Source organism: Cavia porcellus, unplaced genomic scaffold (assembly GCF_034190915.1).
Source record: "Cavia porcellus strain 051 isolate PalLab524CR breed Dunkin Hartley unplaced genomic scaffold, mCavPor4.1 scaffold_26, whole genome shotgun sequence".
Lineage (NCBI taxonomy): Eukaryota > Metazoa > Chordata > Mammalia > Rodentia > Caviidae > Cavia > Cavia porcellus.
In genome coordinates this window covers 35,987,656-36,008,584 of record NW_026947509.1, presented here as the reverse complement: position 1 = coordinate 36,008,584, position 20,929 = coordinate 35,987,656, and the positions used below count along the sequence as shown (strand labels likewise).

At 39.6% G+C, this 20,929-nt stretch overlaps 1 protein-coding gene across 19 annotated transcripts in view; it reads right to left on the bottom strand.

The window, feature by feature from the left end:
• The window catches only part of Pid1 (phosphotyrosine interaction domain containing 1), a 216,261-nt gene that overhangs the window by 136,690 nt on the left and 58,642 nt on the right, over positions 1–20,929 (bottom strand). Inside the window, exon 1 of one of the 19 annotated variants that reach the window (XM_063237192.1) lies at positions 15,284–15,305. The exons of the other annotated variants lie outside the window; for them this stretch is intronic. The gene's annotated coding sequence lies outside the window, so the exon portion shown is untranslated. Of the gene's footprint in view, positions 1–15,283; positions 15,306–20,929 lie in introns of those variants that run through there. 19 annotated transcript variants of the gene reach the window in all.

The window sequence follows — 20,929 nt, the reverse complement described above, 5'->3', positions numbered from 1 at the left end:
AAGTAAATCTAAAAGGCCAACCTATCTTCAAGTGAGAGCGAAATCCCCCTGCCTGACCTTGTTGATCTGGTTCACCAATCTTACTGATTTAAGACTTGAACTAAATGTCCACTCTTATTGGGTCATTTTGGACTGGAACCTATCATGATCAGCTCTCCCCTTTCTCAGAGACTTGGACTTGGACTGGAACTACATCACTGGCCCTCCTGGGTCTCCACTTTCTGACTGTCAACCTTGAGGTTTCTTGGCCTCCATAACCACAGAGCCATGTCTTATCTCCTAGAGGTGCTCTTTCTCTGGAGAACCATGGGCAACACAGCCACACGGTGCTTGGCACTCTGCTGTGGCACTGTTAGGAAACTGGTGAGTGTCCTCTTTCTCTGAGGAAACTAACACACACAGCAGAACCTTCCTAGGCTCACATTCCACCCCATCTGTGCTCCAACACCCAGCCTCACCTGTGTCTCTGTGGGCAGGAGTGGCCAATCTGTCCATCTGTAGCAGAGCGCACCCCTTTCTGCCACTCAAAAGCATTGTTCCTGCAACCCCTGTCTCTGCTGTATCATTTCTTTCCTTCTCTGCAGGACTGTTTCTCTATGCATAAACCATGCTGTCACTTCCCCTGGCCCCCCCAAAAAATCTCTTGAACCTGTGTTTCCTAATATCCCTCCTATGACATCCCTTCTATTCCACTTATCTCATGCCTTCTGTTGTAGTCAGGGGTTGTGAGGAGAGCAATTAGAATCAGGACACAGAATTTATAATATTATTTTATGATGGTCACACAAAGTTAACACACGGAAGTGCAGGAAATCTATGCACAGCACTAAAGACATGGAATATTCAGCCAAGGGCCTGAATCCTACAGCAATGTCCTACATGAGTCCAGATGAAAAAAACCTAAAGCCCATGACAATGCCTCCCATGAGTCCAACTGGAGGTCTAGTGCCCACGAGAAGGATTCATGCCAATTTGTTTTATGGCTTTGCTCTGGGAAGGCCCAAAGGTCAGCAGTGGAAGCCAGAAAGTCTATGCCACAGGGTGAAGGAACTGTGCTGATAGGTTGAGGGTTCTGTGCTGGAGCTGAGAAGTCACACTCACAAACAAGGACCAGGGCTGCTCTGAAAAGCACCACAGCCATCCTCAGCAACACAGAGGTCCCGAGCTCCTCCGACAACAAGAACAGTTAAGCACATGCCAGAAAGCCAGCGTGATGAGTTTGTCCTGGAGATTAAACAGCACACATCTTCCCCTCTGGAGCCAGGAAGTGATGCTCGATATAAGGACCAGATCTCCCCCAAATGAATTACAGCAACTCTCACCAACAAGGTCCTAAGCTCCTCTGATGACAATGGTCAAACTCACACCAGGGAAGCTAGTCATGACCAACTCCTCCAGAAAAACCAATGGCTCAAACAGCAACACTTAGACAAACTCATCTTTTCCACATCTCTATGCTGGCAACTTTCCTCAGGTGGAACATCTACAGTGCCATGCTGATTTAATTTAGTTGGTGTTAAGTTGAGCATCAGTTTTAAATCCTTAACACCCTCTCTAGTAAACTCAGATTCTTTGTTTTCTTCATCCTCTTAATTTCCTCTCATTCCTCTCTCTCTCTCTGTAAATCCACTCTAACCAGCTTTAGTTCCATCACTCTACAGAAAGGGCTAAAAAAATATTTACAGAAAAGCAGAAAATACCATTTCATCATTACCCATATTTACCCTTCCCATCCCTTTTGCCTCAGCCTCCCTGATGCATGAGTGATTAAATGTTATAACTAAGAACCCAAGACAACCACACAAGTGGTGTGAGGGAGGTAGAAGTCATCCACCCTCTCTAATTTGTCCATCATTAAAGAGCAGACATTAAAACAGTGGGCCAAGGGCCCTCCTGCTTTGACTTTGTAAAACCAGCTCCCATTCATTCCTAGCAGTCAGCTCTAGTTTACAGCACTGTGACCCATAAAGCAGGCACATGCACAACTCGAGGGTGCATTTATTTCTCCTCTAGGGAGTAAGGGAAAGGGAAGGCGAAGAGAAGAGAAGAGAAAAAGGAAAGGGAGAATGGAGGGAAGGAAAGAGAACAGAAAAGGAGAGGACTAGGCAGAGCATCTGGGGCGGAGGGGCAGGACGGAAGAAAAGCAGCAGCATCATGCAGGGCACAATTCTGCTGTGGAAATATTGATTTTTATATCCTTACTCCACAACAAGAGATGATCATATGAAATAAGTGCTCCTTAAATCTCCCTAGTCTTTGGTAAGCAGGCTTTTAAATATTTATGTGATGTCTGTTTATCTTCTGGATTAAATTTTTCTCCATGACAATTACTGGTAATTGCTCCTTAAGTGCGCCTCAGAACCAAGAGAATGCAGGGAAGGCACACCTGAAAAATAACTGAGCTTCAGATCGCTCCTGACTCACTAGAAACAGTCTGCAAACATCCTTTCCTCACCCACTCATGCAGATCTCCTTTGCCATTATACAGAGCAGTGAGCTGAGGAGGGTGAGGTGTTCTGGCACAAAATGTCCACAGCCAAGAGCACACATGGGCAGGCCGAATCCACTGGCCTGCTCCCCCAGAGCTGTCCAGCCTTTATCCACACAAACACAACTATGTGCCCTTCACAGCCTGCAAGGACATATCTTCTTCATTCAGTCATGCAAGTGGTCTCTGTCAGCTACTCTACGTGACTCTAGGAAAATGAAGCAAAACGAGAAACTCCCAGTGGCTCAGAGTTGACTGCTGTGGATGGTGGGTGGCAGGCAGGTAGCCCTGCCAAGGGGTAGGGGAGAGAGGGCCACAAAAGCAGCTGGGGTTCCCCAAAATGTGGGTGAGATCTCTTTGGCACATGAGATGATTCCAAGCAGCACACAGATACAGCATTATATCTGTCATGTCACGGAAACAGTGAGAACATTATTCCCATCTGAATTCTCTTTCCAAGTGGAATGAGGGAGAAAGCTTCATTTTAAAACCAGTATTCTATGAATGTCTTCCATGTTTATCTTCCTTTTTCAGCTCAATGTACATTGACTCTGAACTCTGGACTCTTAGAAAACTCTAATAATTCGTGAACATTTTTCCACTATATTTTATTTTTACTGTTTAATCTATGACGACTGATGTTGGTTCTGTGTGTCAATTTAATGACAAAAGGAAGTCAATATTTCAGTTAGTTTAGTTACATAAACATAGGGGTGGTATTCAGTGCCACAGTGCTGCTGAGTGCACTGTGCAACAATAAAGCTGGGGCAGGACTGGGTTGTACACAGGCTGCAGGACAGAAGGACCATGTCTGTCTGTCCTAAGGGAATCCCAGCACTTGCCACAGTAACAGATGTATAGCAACAAGATGTCATTAAGTAATACTAAAGTAAATTAGGGTAAAAGACCTGGTCACTCACTGACTCACTAACGGGGGGAGCACATGGAAGGAAATATGATCAAGTTTCTATCTATAGAATAGCTTTGCAGAGGTATAACCCAGGATGGAGATGAGTTTTTCCATTGAAAAGCAGGTGAAAGGTGAGACTCGGTTTGATCTGATGTGTTCAGCTCACAGCTGACTGCTGCTACTGCACTGGGCAACCATTTTGCTTCCATACATTCTTGTTAATTTCCTAGGCAAATCCTCTCATGTCATCTTGCTTTCTGGTTTGTTGCTGCTATTGGTCTTCTGTCTCATTCGATGATTTAATGTAGAGCAAATTATTTTCAAGCCCTGATTCATGAAGTGATCCAATGGGTATGTGCACCTCGATGGGGTCACATCCTCTGGTTCTTGGTAACTGAAAAATACTTCTTACTTCAATGCTAAAGCACTTGTATAACCACAGCACCAAACCTGTCCCATACTACGGAATACTACAATTTCATTGGAGAAGATATTCCTAAGGAAAAAGATTCTAAAATCCTGATCATTTTAATAACAAAAATAAATGAGACTGAAAAACCAGTGTTGGGTTTCTCTGACATTTACATGTACTGGACAACACCTGAACCTCTCAGTTATCTCGAGAGAGTGTCAATTACCTCCTGGGAGAACTGTCTCCAACTGAAAACAACTGGACTACAGGAAACCCTTCACCAGCATCAAAGGAGGACAGCCAGCAGTTCCACCACATGACCCAGGGCCTCCAAAGAGGAAAACACCCTCTCAGGAGAATGGAAAGGAATGGAATTCTTTTAATAACCTGGCTCCATACTCAGGACAGCTTTGGCAGTGCCCAGAGCAAGCTCCATACACAAAACAGTTCCCGAGAAATCACGTAAGATGATAACATCCATCATGCTTCTAAGAGATCATCACCATGAATAAATGTGAGCTCAGCAGCAAATGCACGCCCTGCACCTAAGGCCTACAGCTTAGAGATATTTTTCTTTTCACTCAGTAAGTTCATTCATGAGCTTCTATTTAGACATTCTTAATACTTCAAGTGAAATTAATCGGTTCAAAGCACCAGCGAATGCTATGCATCGTGTGAGTCAGCACTCTTAAATTGGATTAAGATTTTTAAAAGAATTAGTAAGTCAAATCTAAGTTAAATAATCTTTAGCTGAAGAGCAGGCTTATGTGAGTGAGAGAGCGGGATATGAAAAAGACTTAAAATCCAGCTCCACCTCTTAGTAGCCATGTGACTTTGGAAAAAAATCACATCAACCTAAAATAATCTGAATTTTCAGTATTTAACAATTTAAGTGTGAAAATGCCTAGAAGACTGGGTTCAAGGGAGAATGTGGCCAGAGCCCTTGCTTGTGGCTTCTCTATGGCCTCAGAGTCAGATTTGTTTCACGATAGCTCAGAGATCCCACAGACCATGGTTCACATGGCCAGGGCAGAGGCTGCTTGCTATAGACTTCCTTCCACCCAAACTCTGAAATCTCAGAAAGCCATTTCTGCATGATCAAGTACTAAAGCTGACCCAGATTCAAGGGCAGTGGAATTAGATTTCATCTTCCAGTGAGAGGCATAGCCAGACATTTTCAGCCATTATGATTCTACCACAAAGCACGCATGTAAACACGATGATAAAGTCATCATTCTATGATTCAGGTCCCTTGGGTATTACAGAAAAGGGTTGTGTGTACCAACGTTGTTTTTGTTATTGTATCGTAGGAGTTGGGAAAGTGCGTGTGAAACACTTAATTGAACTATAGTAAATACTGTGTGCTTAATAAAAGTATATGGTACCCATGTAAGAAAATGACCTTTCAGAGTAGTTTTTCCAGAAAGAAAAACAAGTTGATGGCAAGTCCAATTTGCTCCCAGCCAAATTAAACACCAGCTTCACAGAGTGAAAGGAAGCCATATGTTATTTTCAAAATGGCTTCCCAAGAGGGCAAGAAATATTATGAGGGGGTATTCAAATTGTGGAATGGAAAGACACTGTCAAAGAGGACTTATTACCTCCATGTATAACAAGAATAATCTCTAGTCCCTTGCCACCCAGTTATGGTTCAGAAAGCCTAATGAAAATTCTAGGAGGGAATTAAATTTAATTTGTTGTTCTAGGCTTGGAACTGACCCACAGCTATTCCAAGGATTCAGTGAACCTTCTGAGTTTCAGAAAAATAATTTCAAGATGGTTAGTTAATCTCAAGGTCAGAAGAGGAAAAAATAAGTTATTTTTTAAAAGCCTAATTGATTTAAAGAAACAGAAGACACAAGGTCTGTTACATCTATAAATTTAGGTATTTCTTTTCAATAAAGAGGAAGGAAAGGAAAAATTTTAGAACAATATACTAGGATATGGCATTCTAAAGATGAAGAGACAAGCGTTCACTGTTTACTACAGGAAGCTGAAGGAAAACTGTCTTGTAAATTCAACTGCATATATGATGACATTGCCTCTGAGAAACCCAGTTTAAACCTTAAGGAGAATATGAAATGATAAGAGGATTGCACTGATACAGAGATATTTCCAGTTCACCCTCAGGATTACAGGCCTTACATTCCACTCTGGGTTTTACATTTACAGAAATCTAAGTGTTTTAATGACACTGACATAATCACTAATTTTTTTCTTATTTTATGATATGAATATATGCAATGAAGTAGAATACATATCTTATTGTATATCTACTCATGTAAGAGTATACATACACAGAATAAAGCAAACACATAACAAGGGATAGGGAAATCTGTGATGGGAGATATTTGAATAAAACCAGGAGTGCGTCTATATATTAAAAATATAATTGTATACATATCTATGGATATACTATGCACAAAAATTAACTCAGAATAACAACAGCAACCTCTGTATTAAGTAAAGATTGCTAGAAGTGGTGACTCCTAAAAAGAGTTAAGATATCTTGGCAGATTTCTTCTTTTATTTTCAGGTGGTTTTTCAATACTGATGGGCAGTCAGTGAATGTTTTATAGTTATGTGAAATAATTTTCCTTGAAGTTAAATCATCAACTAAATATCGTTATCTCCATCGTTTAAATTTTCCATTCAGTTTGCAGAGATGAAGTAGTGTTTTTGCTTTAATCTTACCCAGGGCTGTTTACATGGTTCCACAAAATTCTTCCACTTAGAAAATTCTCCCTTTCACTTCCTGTCGCTCTACTGTTGACTCTGTCTCTTTCGTCTCCCACTGCAGCCTCAATTATCTTAGCTGACACAGATTTATCTTTTATAGGAGCCTTACTGTTTAAGCATTAAGGTAAACAAGTAGCGTCAATGTATTATTACACAAATAAGGCAAAAACAAAGTGCATTTATTACATAAATTTAAGTAACTCAGCCAAACAGGGGAAAAGTAAGACACTTGCAACTGCCGTACACACACACACACACACATACACATACACAATACATTTGCCATCATATATTGACACAAGGAAAATTTTCATTTAAATTGTAAAAATCACGTGCATTTAAGTGCCAAATAACATACAATGAAAATATAAGTACAACGTAAAGTGCAACAGAATGCAAAGAGAAAATGACTAATAATACTAGAAGACACTGACAAACTACTGCAGGAAATTGAGAAATGAGTTAGAAAAATAAGCCACACAAAGAATTGGAATTACACAACTAATAGTGTCAACTTAATTGCTATAAATCAAGTTGGCAACCCTTGGCGGTACATAGAATCTTGGTAAAATTACTAATGAAAAGAAAAAGCTCTTTAGACATTACACTTTATTTTAAACAAGTCCTCTGTGAAGTGAAAAAGCATTAAGCATTAATGTTGTATTAGCTCAACTCTCTCAAAAAGAGAATATCCATTATCAAAATGTAGCAGCACCAGTTACCAACAGTAGTTTAGGGTTAGAATCTATAACTGTATACAATAAATTATATATATATATATATATATATATATATATATATATATATATAATTATGTGTATATATGCGCGTGTATATTCTTTTCAATGAGTAGATGCAATTTTCCATCTTACATTTCAAATGCAGAGTAAGAAAAACTGTGGAAATACTTCATGTTTACTGCTATGCATATTAATTATAAATTTATCCCCTGATGAAGCAAATGTTTTTTCTAAACCCTAACAGAGGACAAGAAGTAATAAAATCTAACTTCTTTTTCTTTTTGAAGTTCACGGTGTGGTGGAATGAGAATACCAAAGCTCTACCCAGGTGGCACATTTTGCAAAAACCTAAATAATACAGTGGCCTGAAGGGCTGTCTTGTGTCTGAAACATGCTCTTTACCATGCATTGACTATATGCATTCTGCTCTGCACACATTTTTGTTTAAAGAAGGTGTGTAAGCTGCACACCTTTCTAGATGACACTGTTATGTGTCACACTTAAAATAATGGTGATCTCAAGATTCTCAGGAGAAATGTTTAAATTTCCACTTTATGAAAAAAGGAACCAAATTATTAATTATACCTTTTCAAAAAATTATCAGTTTACATAATTAATCAAGGTACATTTTACTTTCTGTTTGTTACACAATGCAGCAATTGAAAACACTGAGGGCGCTTCCTGTTTTTACTGGTGTATGAATAGAAGCTAGCTGGCAGTACTTGACCGTAAGAAATCAATAAAGTAATTGTTTTTTAAAATAATAATAATAATAATGGATTGTCAGTATACACTGGATCATCATATTTTTCCTTTTATGGCTGTGTTACCACTTCAAATCCATTTCATTTTTTAGTTTCCTATTAATTGCTTCACTACAATATTTACTTTATTGCAGTGTTCTGCAAGAGAACCCAATGTCGCAGAGGTATGTCTGTGCTGCTGATTTGTTCTCAGTTTTATTTTTTGTTAGAACATATTTGCAGTGCATAATCATTACATTCATTGTGGAGAGTTGCTGTGTAGACATAAAACATCTTGTTTATTTATTTCATACTTTCTCCTTCCCTTTCTCCATTACTTGGTTCTCCTGCCATTTGCAAAAGATCTATCTCCCTATTTCCTATTTTGTACATTTATTTTGTTCTTTATTTATATTTAGACGTTACACTTTATTTTAAACAATATGAATAATGGTTATCTGTAAGGAAAAACCATGTAGTATTTAAGCTGTGCTAATTTATGACCCAGTTTTATTCTTCTTCATACCAGAGTACTACTCCATGGCATGTAAATATCACACTTAATTTATTGGTTGATGGACATATAGGCAACTTCCCAGATTTAGATAGTAAAAATTGGGTTAATATAATCATGGCTGTGCATGGATTGCTAATATAATTTATTTCATTCTTTTGGGAAGATACCTAGAAGGAGAACAGCTGGGTCAAATGGAACCTCTAGTTTTCATTTCTTGAAGAATCTCCATGCTGATTTCCAAGTATTTTCACTAATTGACATTCCCAGCAACAATGTAGAAGGGTTCCTTCCTATTTTCTCACCGCCCCACCAGCATTTGTTATTATTTAATTTCTCCATGACAGCCATTCTTTATGGAGTAAAAGATCAGTGTCATTTTGATGCACATTTTTGTAATGACCAGAAATGATGAACATTTTTTTCATGAATTTATTAATCATTTGTATTTCTTCAGAGAAGTGACTATTCATTTCAAATGCCCATTGTTTGACTGGGTCTTTTATTTTGGAGTGTGTCTAATTTTTTTTAGTTCTTTATATATTCTAGATATTAGTCCTCTGCCAGAGGAATATCTGACAAAATTTTTCTCCAGTTCTGTAGGTTGTCTCAACATGTTGGTTGTTTCCTTTACTGTGCAGAAGATTGAATTTGATATAATCTCATTTGTTGACTTTTGATGCAACTGGGGTTCTATTCAGAAAGCCCTTGCCTCTGGCTATGTCTCCAAGAAGTCTATTTTATCTTCAAGCAGAATAATTTTTTTTTGTCTTTTTCATTTTTATCGGTACCGGGGATCAAACTCACGATCGCCCGCTTGCAAGGCAGGCGCTTATGCCGCTGAGCTAAACCCCCAGCCCCCAGAATAATTTTTTTAAACTTATATCTTGAGTCCATTTTAATTTTTGTTTTGTATATGGTAAAATATATGACTACAACTGGTTTTCCTGACACCATTTGTTAAAGAAGTTATCTTTTTTCCAGTATATGTTTCTGACCCCTTTAGTAAAGATCAGATAGCTAAATGAGCCTGGAGTTGTTTCCCCATCCTCTATTCTGTTCCTTTGATCCACGTCTGTTTTTGTACCATGGTGCTTTTATCATGATACTTTGCTTGAAATTCAGGATTGTGATGCCTCTTGCTTCAGTGTTGATACCCAGGGTTGGTTTTGCTATTTTGCATCTCTTCTTGCTCCACATAAATTTTAGGATTGTTTTCTCTAGGGCTTCACAAAATGCTGTTGGGATTTGGAGTGAGACTGTATTATATTCTGTTCATCCCTTTTGAAGGTATGTTCATTTTTACTATACTGGCTCTGCTTATCCTGAAACAGAGGGTAGCTTTGCATTTTCTAATGAATTCTTGGATCTCCTTTATCAGAATACTATAGTTTTGATTGCAAAGGACTTTCACATCTTGGTGGAGAAATAAAGGTATTTCCGTAACAATTGACCCTCAAACAAAACACATCAAACAGTTTCTCAAGGACAGCCTAGAAAGATACAATGAAGACAACAATGTCAAAAGAGCTAACAGAATGAATACAGCAGCCAGGATAAATACTGAATTAGAAAGGCACTGAGATGGAATCGGCAACAGGGAAATAATGCAATGACAGGTACACTCGTCGGTGCTAACGCTCAGTGTGAACTGTCTCAATTCTCCAGCCAAAGCACACAGATTGGCAGAATGGATCAAGAAACAAAAATCATTCAAAAAAATAAATAAATACAGACAACAGTCCAAAAACTCAGTTTAACATCAAAACCAGGATTATAAAATAGCAATAGCATCAAACAACGAAAATGAAAATTTTCTGAGTTTTCTGAATTTTTTTCCTGAATTCTTGGTGCAAACATAGTCAAAATATCAATGGCTTTCAGGTTTAAAATAAGAGGAATCTATAAAATACTCACATATTTAGAAAGTAATCTTTTTATATAAAATTTTTTGGAAACTATATTCACACATCTTTCCAAAATTTATTTTTCTCATTGTACCACAAAGATACAAAATAAAACACATGAAGTGTGGACAGGGAGATTTCATATGTTAGTAAGGATTTATATAAGGAAACATAAGGAGATGCTCTTAGCAGCAGCAGCAGCAGCTGGTCTGGGAGTCCAGCCTTTCAAGGTCTGGTACAGGAGGAGGCAGCAAAGGGCCTCTGCTCCCAGATCAGCTCTGCCCAAACTCTCCCCTCCTGGTGATCTCATTCTGTTCCATGGCTTTAAATCGCAGCTCTTTTCCAGTAACTCTCCAACACATCTGCTTATGTGAGACTCTTTGCTGTGAGTTAGATTTGCACACACACTTGCCGTCTTCATACCTTTAACAAGATGCCTGAATTAGAATCTCTAAATTAGTATGACCAACACAGAGTACACTGATAATTCCTATTGAGTCTATATTCAAAACATGCCCCAAATCAAACCACTGCTGTCTCTCTCCTCTGCTGCAGCCAACATCTCTCCTCTAGCCTCAGTTCAAAATCTCACCACTGGCTTCCCTGCCTCCATTCTTCTTTATAACAATTCATCCTGCAAAACTATGGTCAGACATGCGCATTCTGAAAAAAAAAAAAAATCACATAATGCCCACTGTCTGCCTGAGACACACCACCACCTCCCACCATTCATGGAGTAAAATCTCAAACTCCCTACCACCGCTGGTAAGCTCTGATTCTAGACGACTTCTCCAACCTCATTTTCCTTCTACCATTCCCTCCTCCTGTCCATTCCTGACTCCACCCACCATGTTTCTGGACGCTGTGACCTGGCAGGTGCTGCTCCTTGTGCCTGCAACACACCTCTTCTAAATGTGCACGAGGCAGACATAGCATCAGTATCCACGTTTCCACAAGCACCTCTTCAGCAAGACAGGTCTTCCTTGTCTTTCTGAGTTGAATCACCTGCCACTAAGTGTGACATTGTCTCATTTCATCTTCCACACCATGACGTTACACTACTGTGCCATGCTATGCTGCATTTTAAATTTTGTTGGGTCAGTCATTGTCTGTCTCCTACTCTGAGAGTTCCCTGGAGGGTAAGAACAGCACAATTCTATTGCTATCACTGTCCCAGTGCTGAACAGTACCTCACTGCATTCCTCAGCATTTCATCACCATGACAAAACATCTGAGAAAGACAGTTTAAAGGCTCAAGGCTTCAGAGGCTTCAGTCTATGGTCAGCCACTCCATTGTTATGAGCTTATAGTGAGCAGTAAATCATGTTGGGGAGGGCACAGGGCAGAGCCAAGCTGCTCACATCATGGCAGGCTGAAAAGAGCCATAGAGAAAGGGGCTGAGGATAAGACACAGTCCACAAGGTCATCATACTCCTAGGAGCCACTTCCTTCAAACAGCACACTCCATTAGGAACTCATTAGTGGATTCATTGAAACTTCATCACCCAGTCACTGCACAGAAGCACAGCAAGTGGCCTTTGGGGGAAAATTTAGATCCAAACCATAACACTGGGTGATGGCAGACGTTCAATAAATGTACACTATGTGGCTGAATTAATAAAATAATAAAATCATTTTGCCAAGTAACAAGAACATAGATAATATAACAAAAGACAGGTTAATTAGATGATACACTTTTAAGCATGGAAGCTTGGGATTTGGGGCATCTTTAAATTATCTCCATTACTCAGTTTAAAGGAATATAGATAGATAGATAGATAGATAGATAGATAGATAGATAGAGAACACTATATAGATATATCACTTTAAAATGAGTGGGAAATTTCTAAGATATATATATATATTTGTATTTATATTTATATCCAAGACAATTTTAATAGCATTCCAACAATATTTCATAATTCTCAAAGTTAGAATTTAAGTTTGATTTTTTTTTTTTTTTGAAACTGGGAATCAAACTCAGGACCTTGCCCTTGCCCCCAGGCACCGTGCTGCTGAGCTATATCCCCGGCCCCCTCCAAGTTAGATTCTGTCTATATAATAAAGCATATATATCAAAAAATTAAAAATCAAGTCAGCAAGTACTTTAATAACTTTAATAAGTTTCAGTAGTTGTACTTCATACAAAGACCTTTAGAAGGTTAACTTGCATCTCATGACTGCCCTTCCTCGCCCTGAAAGAAGAGGAAGGGATTCCAACCCTGAAACTTAAGAGAATGCGGCTCTCCCCGGCATCTGAGGGCTCAGCCTCTGATATGCTGGTGCAAACCACTAAGTCCACTGCAGCCCACCGGAGCATAACTGTGAGCCACCGCATCTGCTTCCTCCTACACGGCCAGCTCCCCTAGGAAAGGAAAGTGTCCCGGGGCCTCCCTGAGCTCTCGCCGGAGCTCCCCATCCAGAGCTCCTGTTCCCTGCAAGAGGAACTTCTAGCCACTTTGCTCTCCTGGGACTTAATTTACTTTCACCACTAGAATGACAAGATTTTTACTAAAACGTTTATCAAACTTTTAAATTTGTTCCAAGCCATCAAAAATGCAAATAGAGACGTTAAGGTATTACCAAAGAGTTCTGTCAAAGGAGCAGGTCATAGAGCAGAACAACCCATCTTTTTGTTTCTAAGGGCACTCACATGCTAGTACCTGCATGTCTAGAAAATGAAATGTAGTCTAGGCACCAAACAGCCAACATGGGGTCTAAACAGGGCTGTGCTTTCCTTTTCGTACCTTTTTATACCGTGAAAAGTCTTAAGATGAAGATACAACCATGTGCAAGCAACACCAAATCTAGCTCTTTTATGAAACATTGGTACAAAGGGAAATCCGTAACCTCACAGAACTATCAGGTACTAAGAACTGGTCCTGAGCTCTACCCCAGCTCGCCACACTTCCCCTGGCATCCTGCAGGACAGCCCTGGGACAAGCACTTGTTGAATAAATGCAGTCCCTTCACTCTGGGTCCACACCAGCTAGCGCTTCGGAGGGCCAACTCAGTCCCAGCCACAAATCTGCACTCCGAATTCATCTTCAAAAGGAGTCGTAGGCCCACAAGAGATGGACAACTAAAAACACTTCCAGAGCCTCCTCCTTTTTTCCCAATATTTGAATTGTGATAGAATGCAAATAACATAAAAAATCCACATTATTGTATAATCACCATCCATCTTATTTTATTTTATTTCCCAAAATGAAATTCTGTACCCATTAAATTACGACTCCCCTGCTCTCCTCCACAACCCTTGGGCAACCACTGTCCTACCTTCTCTGCGTCTCTGACTACTACAAGTCTATCTAAAAGATAGACTTTTATCCTGTTTGTTCTTTTATGTCTGGTTTACAGCACTTTGCATTAATGAGCCCCGAAGGCTCATTAATGATGTAGCATCTATCAAGATTTCCTTCCCATTCCCACTGTACAGATAATCCTCATTTTTCTTGTTCACTCATTCACCAGTGTATACCCAGGTTGCTTCCAAGTTCTAGCTGTTGCGAGCAACAGTGCTGGAAGTGTGGGTGTACACACATCTCCTTGAGACTCTCTGGTCTGTGCGTCACATGCTCAGAAGTGCAATGGCTAGGTCACATGATAACCCTGTTGACAGTTACTCTGAGGAACTGCCGTACTGTTTTCCACAGCGGATATATCATGTGACAGTTCCACCTACACAGCACCAGGGTCTCCACATTCTCGCTCACCCTTGTTTTTTGTCTCCCGATAGTAACCATCAGAGTGGGGTTGATGAAGCACCTCACTGTAGTCTCACCTGGCATTTTCTCAATGATTAAATCATAATTGCTTTTACTTCAACGGTATTTTTTCTGACTATGAATATGAAAAATTTTGCTTATCTCAGGCACTCCCAACTGTACCGCTGCAGTCTCACACACTTTTAGGCCTGACTTTCTCTCTGCCACCTGTTATTATGTGAAGAGAAATACAGTAGACACTTGTATTTAAATTATTTGTTTCTTCACTCACAGAAAAAACACTGACGACTAGTAAAACAATTGTCAAGCGATCCGGAGTGAGAAAACACACACACCTACTCCCTAAAGAAAACCACCTACTCATTTAGCTCTCTGGAAGAGCAGCAAGCACGTCTGAAGAATATGACATTCTTGTCACTATGCTCCCGAAAATGCTCATTGCCAAAATGTTTTAGAGAGTTAAGATGCAGGCTGAAGATCCAAATTCAAGACAGGTGTCAATTTGCATCTTATTTACTTCTCTCTTTGATCCTGGAAGAAGAATTTTTCTTGGAATTCAAGTCAATAACTGTGATGATGTGATTATTTCATCTATGCCAGCACAGTGACTGCCCCAAGTTAGGAAACTTTGAAGCATAAATTTGAAACTCCCAAGAGCACTGGACTGGGGCAGCTGACTGAAAATTTTCTGGTTGGCTCCTCTACCATTCATAAGGTGTCTGCTGATTCTACCACACCTAACTAAGGTACAAACGGCTGAATATATAAATAAATAGAATATATATACATATGAATATATATCCTATGCTGAGCTATTATTATGACTTTTAGGTTATACTGACAAAACACATAAAATGGTAAAGTATTTCAAAGAGTATCTCTTTATTGACTGGAATGTAGAAAGTAGTTTATTCTAATAATGTTTCATTTACAAGCTTTTTTCTTCACATTACCTATGAATTCAATCCATTTACCTCCAGAGCTCAAAGAGTAACAGGTATATAGTTACAGTCAATGCCCTCCAGCCTATCCACAAGAAGAATGTTTTATGCGTTCTTTTTCAATTTCAGGCCACTTGAAGAATCTTAATAAAACTACAGACCCACACTGTAGAAGAGGAGCACGATCCAGATGAGAAATCTGGGGTTCCTGGTCATCTTGCTCTAACGTCAAAGGCCAATTCTCATTCTCTAACAGGATCATCAGGGGCGCTGGTCATAAATAAATTCTTCAGTAGGAAGAAGGGAGCTCCATTCTAATGAACAACAGATTTGCGATTAAGTACTCTTGAGATTAACAGAACTCAGTGTTTTTTTTTTTTAACAAAAACCTAGTCTACATTTTATTGCCTCAGTGCTTGAGGCAAGCAATGGGTTTCTCATTCTCATTTGCATGATTTTTAGTGAAATCACCTTGATGGAGGAGAGAAAGGAAACTTGTAAGTCAAGATGTGTGAGTGCAGAAAAATAAATAACATAACATACATATTCTATTCCTTAGATACTGTGGTATCTAAAGAGTAAATCACTACTGGTAATCTCTGGCTAAATGCAAATGACACTGCAATTAAACAAATATTATGCATTTTCTGATTATAAAGGAGTCTACATGTTATTCCCTCTTGGTCAGATTTGTGGTGTGAAATTTCTTAAATTACCACTATAAATTTATGCAGAATGATTTTGGGGCTTAGGTTACTAAGATCCTTTGGATACAACTCAAGAAAAACTTGACTTACACAAATTCAATCCTAAACTGAAAAAAAGTAATTAATCTTTTTTATATAAATAGAAAAACATGTAACTTTAAATTCCTTAAGTGAAAGCCAACATCATCATTCCTGAAAAGGTAAAAGTTTAAAAAGTAGCCAGAATACATGTCATTAAATTGTACCCTAAATATTTACACAGTAAGCCACACACACACACTCACACATGCATGCTCACACACAATCTCACACACACCAGACACACACATTTGTAAATCCACCTATGCATATGCAGTGTATGCATATGGATCTTTACATAATATTGATTTATTATTCATTTCCTGGACTCTACTTGGCAATGATTATCTTTTACTTACCAATTCATACCTACTGAAAATTCATTCACATCTTCCACAAATTAACATGCACTTCCAAAAAAAAAATTTCACATAATCTGGTGAGGAGAGAGGCAGAGGGAGAAGGCAGCTTTTTTATGACAGATTAATTTAAATGGTTGTTTTCTCACAATTTTTTATCAAAAAATAATTGTACTCAATCCTAAAATGACATTCTTTCTTGACACTATTTCAGGAAAAATTTAGTTACAAGATCAGCAATCGCAAGCACATTTTGCGAGGTAAATGCCACTGTTTCAAATCCAAGAGTCAATTCACAGTAGCTACTTAAGAGATGCAAAAGGCCTGGCAAGAGTATTTATTTCCTGCAAGAATCCTGTGCAAGCAAACTGTCCATTCAGCAACTCTGCAGGCTACTGTCTCACCATGCGACAGGCCCACTTATTCATAAACAAATCATTAACATTCTTGACATAAATCCATAGTGGACCATTAATCCCAACTATGATAATGTTTTAGTACATTTGCTCTGCCCACCATGAATGAGAGTGTTGTCTTGCAAAACCCATCCTTGACAAATAAGAGACAAATTATGTCCCGTGAGAAAACTTGGAGAATGAACGGCTTACACACCAATTACCGTCTCATTATCTGGCTCATGCCGAAATAGATCCTGTGTCTTTTGGGTGAAATGTAGATTTTTCTTACTCAGACTGAAAAATACAATTATATACAAAACTGTTTTCTAAGGCAATTTTTGTTGTTCAAAGTCATCTACAAGCCACATTCTGAGGACATCTCTCATAAAATCAAACCAGTAATTACCACTTAAGAGAAAAAGCATTTTGTATAAATACAAAATAATAATGATTGTAGCAACTACAATAACCAGTCAGTGCTATGGTTTATTAACATTTCAGTGTTCATTACATTCTCTTTAAGAGTTATCAGAAGGAGATATAAACAAGAAGCGACAGTTGGGATATAAGAGACTTAATGTTCAGTAGACTCTTAAGACCTAACACTTTTGCTTAAATTCATTTACAAATCCTCCAAAGAGAACCTGAGCAATAAGCCTCATCATAGTCAAAAACATTAGGCTCAATAGATCCAACTCTGGCTTCTTAACCATGACACTGTAAATTAAATATGCTGAGAACACGGATAGATTCCCACATTTTGTTTTCAGGGTTGGTGCCCCTCGTTGTACCTACAAGCTATCTGCTGGGTGAAACCCAGCTTTTGTTCTGATGCCAGCACTTCAGATATTTGTACTGGCAAAAAACAACACTATGAATCTATTGATTTCTGCAGGAGGGATTTGGCTTCCAGTAGGGGTTAGGTAGAACAGAGCTTCTGAAATTTTGTATGTAGAGGAATCACCTAAGGATTTTGCTGAAATTCAGTGGGCCTGGGGCTGCAGATAATCTGAATTTCTATCCATCCTGCACACAGTGGGGTACCACTCTCTTTGGACTGCAGTTCCAAAACCATCACAGAGAGCACTGTGTTCTGATGATAGCTCAAAAGGCTAGCATCTTGGTTAAGCATGACATGGAACCGTCGTCGTCTATTGAATTTTGCTTTCCCTATTATTAAGACAAATTATTCAATAAGTAAAATCTAAAGTTAAGATTCCCATGACTCTTAGAGTGAGCCTGAAAGTGCAGAAGTATAAAGAAAACTTGTAGAACATTAACATGAGATAAAAGAGCCTTACTGTATCCTTCCATTAAAAAAGGCAGAAGGCCATAAGCACAGTTCAGAATTTCTCTCAGCCTCAGTATCTTGATCCATAAAAAAGCAAGTGGAAAATAATGACTGCATAGCGTTAGCATAAGATGAAATAAAAACCTGAAAGTTGCTTTAGCACGTCAGGTTTTTGGTGATTGTCAAACAGTATTGAGTCTAATCCTGGATCTAGTAGTGTGAGCTCAATTTGGCATAAAAGACCCAGCTGCATTTGAATCCTTGCTCTGCTATTTATTAGCTATTTATCTTTAGGCAAATCACTTAGTCCAGAGGTTCTGTACTAACCATGTACTAAACTAACCATGTAATAACTACCCGACAAAAATTCAGTTTCCATTGCCCACGACCATGGGGCTGGAAACCAAGAGTGATCAGGAATTCTCACACAAAAGATCTGAGATGCGATTTCAATTTCTGTATTGTGGAAATATTTCCCTATTAAGGATTAGAAACCACTGACATCACCTGTTGAGTCTCAGATGCCTCACATGTAATGTGCTACCCAACCTTCCGTGCCCCCACAGAGCCATGACGACAGGGCTTGGTAAAAGGCAGATCCCTGCGACTGTGTCACCACTGCATTCCCTAAGTCAGACTGAGACTGACTCACATTGACTCCCCTGGCCTGGAGATAACCACTCTCCTTGAATTTATCTTCTGATTGCAACTCTAGTCATAAGTGGATCAAGAGCATTTGCACATTCCTGTTTCTGATAAATTTTTTTCTCTTTTAATTACCACAAACAATCCAGTCACTGTCCAGCGCCCTGGGTCATAAGGGAGATGGCATCTCTATACCACCCACCCCTGAATCAGTCCATTACAGCAGTCCTCAAACCCAAAGCACCCAACAGCCAGTGTCCACCCACCCTCTAGCAACCCAGGCTGTGTCTGGGGCAGCAGCCTTATCAGCCACTAAGAATGGAGTTTTCCGTCAGAAAGAAAGAATGTTTCTCTCATAACACACGTCTCTTGCCTCTTTTATGACTTCTCCTCAGTTCACTTCGGATGTGGATATAATCCAAGTAACAATTGTCAGAAAGGAACATGTATTTCTACCTTCTGGCTTTGGAAGATAAAGATCTCATTTGCAATTACAAATCTTAGGTGGAATAGAATAGGGCATATTTCTGTGAAAGGCAGCTGGGTTTCTATGCAGAGACCTGGGAGCATTTTTTCAAAAGCCTGCATTACATTCGCCTCACTGTCTTCTTCCCTGCCCTGCGCCTCCCTCCTCCCTTTCTTCAAATAGCATTCTACCAAGTCACTGAAACCTATCCTGACCAACCAAATCTTATTTCTTAGCCCTATTTGTCACACAAATGTGGTGTAAAACTCCTACAGGACAATGCTAGAGAAAGGGAGTAGCATGGGAGAGAAAGAGACCGCTATGGACCTTGAACAAGGGTTCTGGTTCCCAGTCCTAGACTCAGCAGGCAGCCCAGAGAAGCAGATCTGGTGTAACTGACGTTGTTTGGTGGCTGAGGAATGATACTTAGGCTTCCTGGTTGGGGATTTGGCAGGAGAACATGGGGGTGGTAACAAAGAGTGATCGGCATTAGAAGACAAGCATGTTCTTTCTAAAGTAAAACTGCTACTGAATTCTAGACAAGAGTGGCGAACAAGAATATGACATTAACATGGCTAGGCTACCGGTGTTTTCTAGAAGACCACCCCCTGCTGCAGTAGGTGAAGCCTCCTCATCTTCTTGGGCTTGATATAACTGAAAAATTCTAAAAGCTCTCTGTTGGCTGAAGGAATTATGACACCAAGGAAAATGTGGCTTGTTCACCGTTACCTAGGTAGTAGCTGTGGCAGGGACATTAGGAATTTGTCTTCACTCCATCCTGGGGTCACTCCGCTAAACCATGTTCCTCTGCCTTCCTCAAGTTGGTGCTGACAGTGGATTTCTAACCAATAAAGCGTGAGCAGAAGGAATGCATGTCCCTGAGGAGCAAAGACTTTAAAGCAGCAGCTCTACCCCACTGTCCGCCATGCTATCTTTGTGCTTAGTCTTCTTGTCTACTATGTAGGTACAGACGATAGTGAGGCCACACTCAGGAAGAAGCCTGGGGCCCTGAGTCCCCAGGGATGATTCTTATAACTTCGCTTCAGCAGGCACAGATACTTATTGGACAAGGAGAAAAAGAGACCGGATGCCATGTGCCAATGCGGTGCTAGAAGCCAGGAGAGGATGGTGGCAGTTCAGGAAATAAGGTCCCTCTGGACAGGCTCTGGTACCAGCCAGCACAGCTGTCTGCCCCCAAAGAGGAACCCTAAAACCTAAGAAAAGGTTTTTACAAACAGTCAAAGAGGGTTAATCACTCTTCCTATTTACTTCCACCCAATAGGATTTAATTAAGTATACTTTAATTAAATTTTAATCGAGCTTTGTATGGCTGTAGACAGCTATTGCTGGAAACTAAATTGACTGGTATATCCTGAAAACTCCTTTCCAAACAAAGCTGTCTTGTAATGAAAAAAATATTTTTTGTAGCAATGTATTGTTCTCTCCTCAAAAGCGAAAAGAGATCAGGGAACAGGGAAATGATTATATCGAAGAGATGAATCACACAAACAAATGCATGGACGAACGTGGGGGGCTGGAGCTAAGTTAGCCACAAATCAGAGTTGAGTGAAGAAGCCATGCTAAACTTGACCCGACACTAACACCTCTGTATAAGTTGCTAAAAACGAGTGCTCTGCGAAATCCAACGTCTGTCTTTCTCGATTCTTCACTCATTTTTCCATTCAGCACATTCGTGGACCCATATTATGCTGGAGACAGTGGTGCAAATACTGAGCTGGTCTCTCCAAATGCTAAATCTTTAGTTGACTGTGTAGAATTAGAAATCTTCTCTTGCATATGTGTGGCTTTCTTAAATAGATTGCACAAGTAAAATTTAGCTGTTGGTTGATCATGTTCATAAAT